The 10,843-nt window shown below is 36.7% G+C and overlaps 1 pseudogene; it reads right to left on the reverse strand.

Annotated features, from left to right (window-relative positions):
- Positions 1 to 2,331: 2,331 nt before the first annotated feature.
- LOC101037780 (E3 ubiquitin-protein ligase ARIH2 pseudogene) lies at positions 2,332 to 3,868 on the reverse strand (annotated as a pseudogene).
- Positions 3,869 to 10,843: the final 6,975 nt, after the last annotated feature.

Consider the following 10,843-nt stretch of genomic DNA (forward strand, 5'->3'; position numbering starts at 1 on the left):
TGCTTGTTCCAAAGTTTCCAGTCCATTTTGGATTCTGTAGTCAAAATTAAGAAGGAATATATTCTATTTGGTCTCGCAGATTGCTACTGTTAACAGATAGGAATTATTGTACTAAGGTGTTTTACCAATGGAATATCACTGGGTCAAACCAAGCCCAATTAATGGCAATCCTAGTCTGCCTGTCTGAACAGAATGCTATGGCCATTGCAACCAGAAAGGCCTACCAGACATCACAGACATTGATCACTGTATTTAGTGTGGCCAGTTACAGCTGTATAAAAGAACATATCACCCTGATGAGGAATAGCAGATATTTACTTCCACACACCTAAGTGAGTTCAGGTCTAAGTAGAGTTCTCTAGCCTTTGGTATGTTCATTTTTTTTCTGAATATTGAACATCCTAGAGAACACTAGAAAACTGATGTCTTACTCCAATTAATTATAAAGAGCACATGCCATGTATAAATCTTAGATCTTGTAAACTGTGATTTGAAAGCCAAACAATTGTTGCTCCCTTAAGATTTTCAACAACTTCCAAAGATGAACATTTTCTCCAGAATCAGGCTATTTTCCTCCACTCTACTGAAAAGAGCACATTGATGGGCAGAATCACCAATTAATGAGAGAAAAGACTTTGTATAACGGTGTTTTCTATGATTCTGCCTTTTCTTTTAGGCCTTCTTCTGATGCTGGAAGATTAATTTGCCTTCAGAGCAACTGACAAGCATTCATTTACCGAATAATGATTTTCTAAATTCATAATTTATCTTGTTATATGATGTCACTAATTAAGTAAAGCTATAATTTACAAGGTTGAAAATTCTTTTCAGCTAGTCACTGTCAATGGTTTGATGTAACTGAATGGGAAATGAATATTTCCCTAGACAGTACATCCTAGAGTTTAGAGACTCGACAAAAAAGAAATCCAGGGTTCCTTATGTCCTTTTCATCATAATATAAACTGCATTATAAAGGACTTATCTATAAATATGAGGCCATAAGGAATATTAAGGAAAATATAAATGTGACCCCTCTGGGTACTTGGAGAGAGTACATAAACATTTTGAAATATGCTCTAGGAAGGCAAGATATGTAAGAACAAAAATAATGAAACAAAGAATGTGGTGAAAAGCCAATTCAGAAAAGAAATTGGAGTGGTATTTTATCTAAAAGAGTTTTAATATGTCCACAGCACATGATTCATCATATTCATAGTGTGTCTTTTAAAACCAGAGAGAAATGCAGTGTGCTAAGAAATCTAATAAACAATGTTATAAAAGTAAATCTCAACCCAGACTAAATATGGCCTTTGCATAGTGAAAACGTTCTCAGTTTTAGAAAGTTTTTTTTTAATATACTAGTTTTCTGAGAATAAAATCAGAAGATGCCACCTCCAAAGAGTATACATTGAGCTTATGTTCCAGTCATCACAGGAAGAAAAAAATCATACCAGCGCTGATGCTGGCTTTCTGATAAAACAATAAGGCAACACTAAAAGAGGTCTGATAGCATCTTAAAGATCAAGTGAAAGAGTATTACTGATAAATTAACACTTACTTTATTTACATATACCAATGCCTATTTAAGCAGGAAAAGTCACTATATGTTTTCTCCAAACGGCTGGAAAATATGTTATGTTTTTGAGCTGCTATGTTAAGATTTGTGTCTGTGGATATTTCCTGAAATAAAATCCAAATCTATGACATTTATCTAAGTACATAGGCCAGGAAAAGTGGGAATATAATCAAATTAATTCGATTTGTTAGGACTGGATTCCTTATATTTTTGGTGGCATTATTCTGTGAAATGGTTGGCAATTTTTTAATTAGTCCCATTTTATGGGATCTTAATATGCTGCCAAGTGTACTTGAGCTTCATGTTACTATTTCTTACTCTTTTATAACCATGACCATTTTCTTTCTTTTTTTTAAACACCCCAATGCTGATTTATTTTCAAAAAGGTCTGTGTTATCCTATAGCTTGCCTGTTTTTTTGTAATATTGTACAACCTTTGAAAGTTACATAAGTTGTAATGATCTAATAATATTAATAGACATCCAGAAAACACTTTCCCTCCCTCCTAACAACCATCCAGGGATGAATAAAAGTTCTGAAAATAGGCCAGTTCCATATGGGCTCTACCCTGATAGTAACACAAAATGAAAAGAGAAGAGAACAGAAATCAACTAAGAGGTGTGGCCAGTGTCTCTCAGGAGTGGGGTTGTGGCTGTTGCCTGGGATCACGAAAGGCAGAGCCTACAACATGCAGTATGGCAGCCAGCAGACCTTGCAGCCACATCTTCCTCACCCTGGCACACCCACATCTCAACTTAGGTGTCATGGAAATCCTTCAGCAGGCTTCTCCTCCGCTGTTCTGCTGTATGCATCTGGCTCTCCATGTCCTCTCTGTCATAGCTGTCTGCACACTCCACTTTCCATGAGAGGTTTTTCATCTCAGCCTCCAGCTAAGCCTGCTGGTATTCAAACACCTTCTTCCTGGGTCCAGACTGGTAATAGGCATGTGGGTCGGTGTATTGCAGGGTGTATCGACACTTGGTCAAGAGCTTGGCAGCATTTTGTAGGTACTGCTGGTTGATCCACGTCTCCAGATTGTTCATGACCCTCTCCTGAATCTTCTCATGAATTGCTGGTATGTCTCTGCCTCTAGCTGCAAGCTTTTGTTGTGGTTTTCCTACCTCTCAAAGCAGAATAAGTACTTCTTGAGGGTTTCTCTTGTCTGGGCTTGTTAGCTCTCTGGTTCACAATGTCAAGATTCTCCTTGTAATGACTGCACTCATAATATTCACTGCCACGAGTCTTCCAATCTCTAGACATATCCAAATATGTACTTACATTTGGAGCATTGGAAGTGATTGCAGCCTCCGCTTTTCTCAATGCAGACGTTGCACTTGGGGCCATCTTTAGTGTGAGCACTAATGTAGTTGGCTGATCCAGAGTCGTCTGCACACTTTGTGAGCCATTTCCGGATTGTGGCGCAGTCTGTGGGTGTTTGATACATCTGATGACACTTGAAACAGAAGACCTCCTTGCACCAACTGCATCATACTCAGAGAGCTCTAGGCTCCTGTACCCAAATAGCCATGGGGCGTTCTGCACCAGGGCACAGCTGGAGCTGGTAATGACTCTCCACGTGGTCCCTGAAGAGGTAGCATCTGTATTTCTCTTTCAATTCTTCATTAGGAAGCAATGGAAACACAAAGTCCTCTGGTGTATGGAATGGACAGTCCTGAGCCACACAAGAGACTCCCTCGCCCACGCTGTCCTTGACGAGAACTAAGCAGTGCTGTTCTCAGCAGCTGTGGCAAAACTGATGCTAAAAGGCCAGAGAGAGTAGGTTTTCTTTTTACACAAACTGCATACACACTGCACAGTGGTGAGGAGGATGGGATGTGGGAACATGTTTTGAGGGATTAGGCTGAACTTGAGCCTCAACAAGCAGTTGAGCAGAATTGGACTTGTATCTGTCCAATATCTCTGAAACTTGCCAGTGGAAATTAACTAACATAAGTTTAGTGACTGAATGAAATACCTTTAGGACAGAGGCTAAGCTGGTCATGTGCTCATTTGAGGGCGCCTTGACATTCCTTGCAGTTCAAGCAAGTCAGCTGGTTCTCCTCCAGATCAGAGGCATCAGTCCCCTGCTGTCCCACATTGCTGGCTACTGCCATGTAATAGTCCTCTATGTCCCCAGGGTCTTCATCCTCTTTTTTACAATTTGGATCATAGTTTTCTTTATTGCTGTCAGACCACTGGTTATTCTCGTCCACGAACATCTTAGCATCTAGCTAAGTTGCAGATCAGGAAAGCAGTTGCTTTCCCCCTCCCCGCAAAACTACCACTTCATCAAACGCATTAGTATTTTTGTCTTCTGTAATTCTTGGCGATCTCCCAGGCTGATATCACCCAAATGTTCTATGTAATATGATTTACACTGGGAACTGAGGCCCCATGGTCACTGAGCCCAGGCAAGCCAGACCAGGTCAGGTCAGGCCAGAGGTATAGGATTGAGGAGCAGCGGGCAGCCATGGCCACTTCCAATACGTTTAGAATACAGTGCATATATGTTGAGAACTATGTCACACATAAACATGTGAAAACATGTGTTTACCTTTTATACTCTCTAAGTATTTGGAAAGCAAAATTTTCCCAAACATCTATTACACTAATAAATTGCACAAGCTGCACATATCACCAATACTGTGAGATTCTGTTTTTGCCAATAAGTTTTAACTTCACAGTTGAAATTCACTGCTAGAAGCTATGTACAGTGTGAAAGCTCCATTTAACTAAGATCATTTATGCATATCACTTCTAGATTCTTGGGCATTTTTAAAGTCAAATTATATAGCACTCGTCAATCAGTTAACCACTAGCTGTCTCTGGATGCATACACTGTGATAAGTTCTGTGTAGAAAAGAAAGCAATATAGGGAAGTGAATCAGCCACTAAATCTGGTGAGGAAAATATGCCTAGATAATTATAGTATAACATAGTACATCTTACAAAAGACGTAGATAGAAAGTATTTTAAAGTTCAAAGTTGGAAGCTTTTAACCTGCTGAAGTGTAAGGAGAGATTCTTGGGAAAGCTTTACAAAAAAAAGATGACATTTTAGCTGAGTTAAAAAGAGTAATTGTAGTTTATTAGACAGCAAAGAGGTGAGGAAGAAGAAACTCTGGACAGAAAGAATAGCCTGTGGAACAGCAAAAAGGCATAGAGGATAAGCATACAGCTGTGGAGGAGAAAGATGTGAATTTTATTCTAGCCTTGTCTGCTTAATTCTTTTTGCCACATTGGGCACCTTATGTAGCCTCTCAAATGCCCTATTTTTTTCCTTTTAAAATGGGGATAATGATTATACCTCCCTCTTAAAGTTGAGCAAAGATTAAATGAGATAAAAATGTAAAATATTTGATCCATTCTCTCTTATAATCTAGTGTGCAAATATACTCCTTTCATTTCTTTTGGAGGTAGTAAAGCAAGTAACATAAATGGAAAAACTACAGGATAGTTCAGTATAGCAGGGGTCACGTGAGAAATGAGTGCAAGAATGATAACACGCATTTGGATGTTTGTGGTAATGGGTAGAAATGCCTATGAAAGACTTCAAGCAGAGGAGAGAGGTGATCAGATTTTTGTTCTAGCTATCTAATGTTGCTGGCAGTGTGAAAAAAAGAACAAATGAGGCTGGTAAGTAGGGGCAAGGACACTATTGAAATAATGAGGAAAACGAACAAAGGAAGTACACATCACAGTAGAGTGAGGCAGAACCTTCACGGAACTTGATGAATTATTGCCCAGGGAGAGAGAAAAGAGGAGCAGGAAGAAGTCAGGAAGAATTCATCTGGAAGAACTTCCAAATGTCGGGGTCTCACAACTCAGTGAAATAAGGTCAGAGAACACTAAGAAAAAAAATACAATAAACTGCAGACTGTTATGTTGTTCTAACTACTGGAGCTCTAGGACCGAGAGCTGAAAGTGGTTTGTAAAAACTAGAAGCAAAGGGATGACCTCACAGGAGAAGATGGTCCTGAGTTGAGCTTTACATATAAATAAGGTGTGCACTGGGGGCTAGAGAAACGCAGTCATCAGATGAATTTACATTATGAATGCACTAAGCTGGATCGACAAAAGTTTGTAGTACCGTATGTCATCGGGTGCATTATGTGTTTGTTTATATATTTATTTGGGTGATTTATGTGTTTGTTTATATCTTTATTTATGTTGCACCAGAACAGAGGTCCCCAACCCTCAAGTGGAAACGGGTATCATGGCCTGTTAAGAAACTGGCCACGGGCTCACGCCAGTAATTACATCACTTTGGAAGGCCGAGGCAGGTAGGTCAAGAGATTGAGACCGACCTGGTCAACATGGTAAAATCCCAACTCTACTAAAAATACAAAAATTAGCTGGGTGTGGTGGTGCATGCCTGTAATCCCAGCTACTTGGGAGACTGAGGCTGGAGAATTGCTTGACCCTGGTAGGCAGAGTTTGCAGTTAGCCAAGACTGTGCCACTGCACTCCAGCCTGGTGACAGAGCAAGACTCCATCTCAAAATAAATAAATAAGAATAAATGAATTAAATAAATAAATAAATCAACAACCAACCTGGATGCACAGCCTGAGACTAGATGAACAGCCAGCGAGCCAGCATTACAGCCTGAGCTCTGCCTCCTGTCAGATCAGTGATGGCATTTGATTCCCAGAAGATCTCAAACCCTATTGTGACCTGCACGTGCAAGGGATCTAGGTTGTGCACTCCTTACTAGAATCTATTTAATGCCTGATGATCTGAGGTGGGACAGTTTCATCCTGAAACCATCCCCCAGCCCCAGTCCATGGAAAAATTGCCTTCCATGAAACTAGTCCATGGTGCCAAAAGAGTTGGGGACCACTGCCATAGAGGACTGAAGACAGCTAGTGGCTTCTGTATTCCCAATCATTGCTGGAAAGAGTGAAGATTAACCTAAAATATTCAGAGGAAAGGATGTATTATAATACAGATTCAAATAATACAGCACAACAGTATAAAATTTGCCAAAAGTTGGAAAATTACTTGTTTTGTGCAGGTCATTTTGAGCAAAGACACTGGCCTCTGGGAGGTAACAAAGCATGGCTTTAAACAGATAGGTCTTGGAATAACAGTTTTATTTTGTTAATGGATTCTATGATATTCAAATTAGAGGTATAGAACTATTATTTCAAACAGAATCACCTACAGACATTTTTTCTGGTGTTTGATGTAACATGACAGTGGTCATTGAATCATTTTTTACAAGAAGTCCTTTTTACTGTTTTTGCTAGTCTTTCAGGTAAAATCTAATTATATTTTTACTAGCATCCTATATGGAACATAGTACTTAAAAGTTAAATGTTGGCGGGGCATGGGGGCTCATGCCTGTAATCACAGCATTTTGGGAGGCCGAGGTGGGAGGATTACCTGAGGTCAAGGGTTTTAGACCAGCCTGACCAACATGGTGAAACCCTGTCTTTATTAAAAATATAAAAACTAGCCAGGGATGGTGGCAGGTGCTCATAATCCCAGCTACTTGGGAGGCTGAGGCAGACAATAGCTTGAACATTGGAGGGGAGGCTGCAGTGAGCCGCGATAGTGACATTGTACTCTAGCTTGGGTGACAGAGCAAGATTCCGTCTCAAAAAAAAAGTTAAATGTTAACTGATGAAGTAAATATACAATTCAGTCAGCAGCAATAAAACCAATATGGATTTAGCCAACATCATGAAAATTGGAATAATGAGAAGTTCAAATATAATATGATAAATGGTGAAGCAACTAGAGATACTGCACCCAGGCAGAAAAGATTTACAAGGGGACATGGTAGTTGTACTCATATATTTAAAATGACTTCATCAGAAAGTGGAATTAAATGCTTTATATGACCCCAAAGAATAAAATAAGCTTGTGCTTGAAAGTTATAGATTGGCTTGTTTCAGTAAAATAAGTATAAGAACTTTAAAAAATATATATGAATGAAATGATTTTCATGAGATATTCATGTCTATATTTCTGAAAGCTCAAAAAAAAGTTGAATGATCACTTTTTGGGGTTTTGTAGAGATAACATATTCCAACTTGTTTCAAGGGGCTCCGTCACTCACCAGGAAACACCTGACATGTGTTACATCCCTTTGGAGCTTCTTATTCATTGTAAAGCTGCAATAATATCACATATCCTGCAGGGTCATTGTGAAGAATATAAATGTTTGACAAATCAGAAGATGACTAACACATAAAAGGCACTTAACAAATGCTAGTTGAACATGAATATGAAAAATTCAACTGGGTTTATGACAAGCACTGCAGTTAAAAGATAGCTCAAAGAATAAAGCTGTCAGGTTTAAAAATACCTATTAAAACATTGGCATATAGAGAAATCCATACAGGCCTTCTTTTATGAAAATCCTTTATGTCTTTCATGAAGCTTTATAGTTACCAGAAGACACCAGTCTTTCCCCACCATCACAGAAACTGGAGCAGAAAGAGTATACTATCAGTAAACATTAAGTTCACCTGAATATAGCAACAACAATAAAATAGATTGATTAAATAACGTAGTAGTTTATTTCTCTCTGAGATAAGAAGAAACTCTGAAAAGATGGTCCAGTTCTGGAGTGGCAGCTCCATACTTGTCAGGGTCCCAGGTTCCTTCCCTCTTGCTGCTCTAACCATCTTTATTGTCCTGTCCTATACTGAAAGGTAAGTGCTCATTTTCCAGTCATAATTTTACACATTTTGGTCAATGGGAAGGAAAAGAAGGAGATCCAAGAAGTAGATACAGTCTCCCATTGCTTAACAGTAGAGATGAGTCCTGAGAAGGGCATCTTTAAGTGATTTGGGCATTGTGCAAACATCAGAGTGTACTTACACAAACCTAGATGGTATCTATATCACCTGTATCTATACCTATGCCTATATATATATAGAAATAAGATATCCCAGCACCATTATTTTCCCTACTTGATCTACAATGCCATTATCAAGTGCTATAAATCAGGTTTCTATATACATGCATTATAATCTTCCTAGCCCACCATCATATGTGTGTTCCCTAGTCGTCTGAAACATCCTTATGCAGCACATGGTTGTAGTGTAGAAGTTGCACCAAATGCTTTCAAAGACATCTGATTGGATCATTAACTATGTCTGTGTGCAAGTGATGCTGGGAAATCAAGTCTTTCTACTGGATGGCAAAATGTCCATTGAAAATTGAAGTTCTTACTGGAAATGAAAGGCTGAAGAATACTGGATTGGCAACTCTGCCACAGGCGGATGTACTCAAATACAGAATTTTCTTTAGGAAGTAGTTTTGTACCTGTTTCAACACCTGAACAATGTAGGCTTTAATTCCCAGAGATTCATATGAGTATAGCCAAAATTATTTTTCCCTGAAAAACATTCGAAACAAAACTGATCACCAATCCAAGAATATGCTAGCAAATATAAAAGACATTTTATCAGTTTATCTGATATTCAGAAATATGATTTCCCACCATACTCACTAAGATTAACTAACATCAAATATCAAACTCTAACCTTAAAAACAAAATTTATTAACTTGTGGAATTATTAGCTATACATTTAGAAACTTGGAAACTATATATTAAATTTAATTTGTCTAGTTTTAGAATAGTAAGGTTTTTTTCATAGCAGTATTAAATAAATAAGATAAAATACTTGCATGTAGGCCATTCCCTATTTTTAAGAAAATTGTGCCATCACCCTACAGAAGATATTTATTCTTACATATTTGGTTAGAGGATAACTCACTTCAAAGTAATTTCAATTGAAGTGTTTGTAACATGAAAGATGATCTAAGATAGAGCATCATTTTATAGGCACCAAGACAGCTATCCTATATATACAGGTGAGGTTTTGTCTTACTGTGACTTTTTGTTAAGTGTTTAAGTTACAAGGAAGTCATATTTGTGCTTATGCAGGAAAAATTAAGTTTTGGCTATATACTCAAAAAGAAATGCTTATGCAACAAAAGAAAATATTTTATTATATCTGTTTTAAAACTTACAAATAATTTAAAGAGATTTTTAAAAATAATTCATAAGTATAATAGCTATCTCTCACTTAAAATTTATTAATCATGAAGCCAGTGTTAATTTTTTCTTTATGTAATACTTCATGAATTAATTTTACAAATTGATTTATGATATACTATAATTTCTCCTGTCTAATACATTCTAAGAAATATTTATAATATAAAAATTTTTATTTAAAATTATAAACATGTGTAACTTCACTCAAACTACTAAGGTAAACTAATAAGGTAACCATCAACATTGATGCACAAATACATTTTGAATTATCTGTCCAATTCTCTCCCTTATTACACACTTATTTCAATTTATTTGGAATAGAAATTTTCATAGTATAAAAATATAACTTTGGAAGCACTGGAAACATATCCATTATCTGAGATATGAAAATGTCCTAAGAATAAAATTATATTTTAAAAGAGGCTTTAGAAACATGCTTAACATAACATAATTGAATGTTAAATCTGTATTGAATTCAATGTCATTAGCAAATGATAAACTTCTAAAATTAACTATATTGTCATTTGCTTAAAAATGTGGGAGAATTCTTAAGCTCTCAAAGCTCCTATTATTTGACTTTAATGTAATACACTGAGAACTTCATTATAATGTAGTGTTCAAAACATATCGCCAATTTTTTAAATAAATTCATTTTGCTGTTAAGCTCACATAACAGTTTATAAACAATTTTAAATGGGAGTTCTTGAAGTTTTTAATGGTATTTATCTTTAACACAGCTCTTTTTTATTTCATTGAAAGTAAATTATGTTCAAAATCTAAATTAACTAATTAAAATATTTACAATTAACAACATAAATACACTTCCTTAATTTGAAGTTCATCATCTCTCAAGACTTCAATAACAGCTCTTAATGTATTTCCCATTCCCTCATCCCCTTCAACCCACAACAAAAAATGTGATTAATATTGAGAAACAAATGTGGAACATTCTAAAGTAATTTTTATTTGTGCTAAATTAGCTAAAAAAAAAAAAATTTAACTTATGTAAATGAAGTCCTTTATTTCTATATGCATCTTCACTCTTATGTTGAAATTCTAGACAGAAAAAATAATAATTGTCATCACTTATTGAGCACATACTAGGTTTCACTTTCTGTACTAACCACTTTGCTCATATTATTTCACCTTATTATCTTAACATCAGTATAAGAAGGCCATTGCTCTTACAAAACCCTGAAACATTATTAATTGGCTCAAGCTTTCACTACAGATAATCGTGATGGAACTGTGAT

The sequence above is a fragment of the Saimiri boliviensis genome, chromosome 13, assembly GCF_048565385.1.
Source record: "Saimiri boliviensis isolate mSaiBol1 chromosome 13, mSaiBol1.pri, whole genome shotgun sequence".
Lineage (NCBI taxonomy): Eukaryota > Metazoa > Chordata > Mammalia > Primates > Cebidae > Saimiri > Saimiri boliviensis.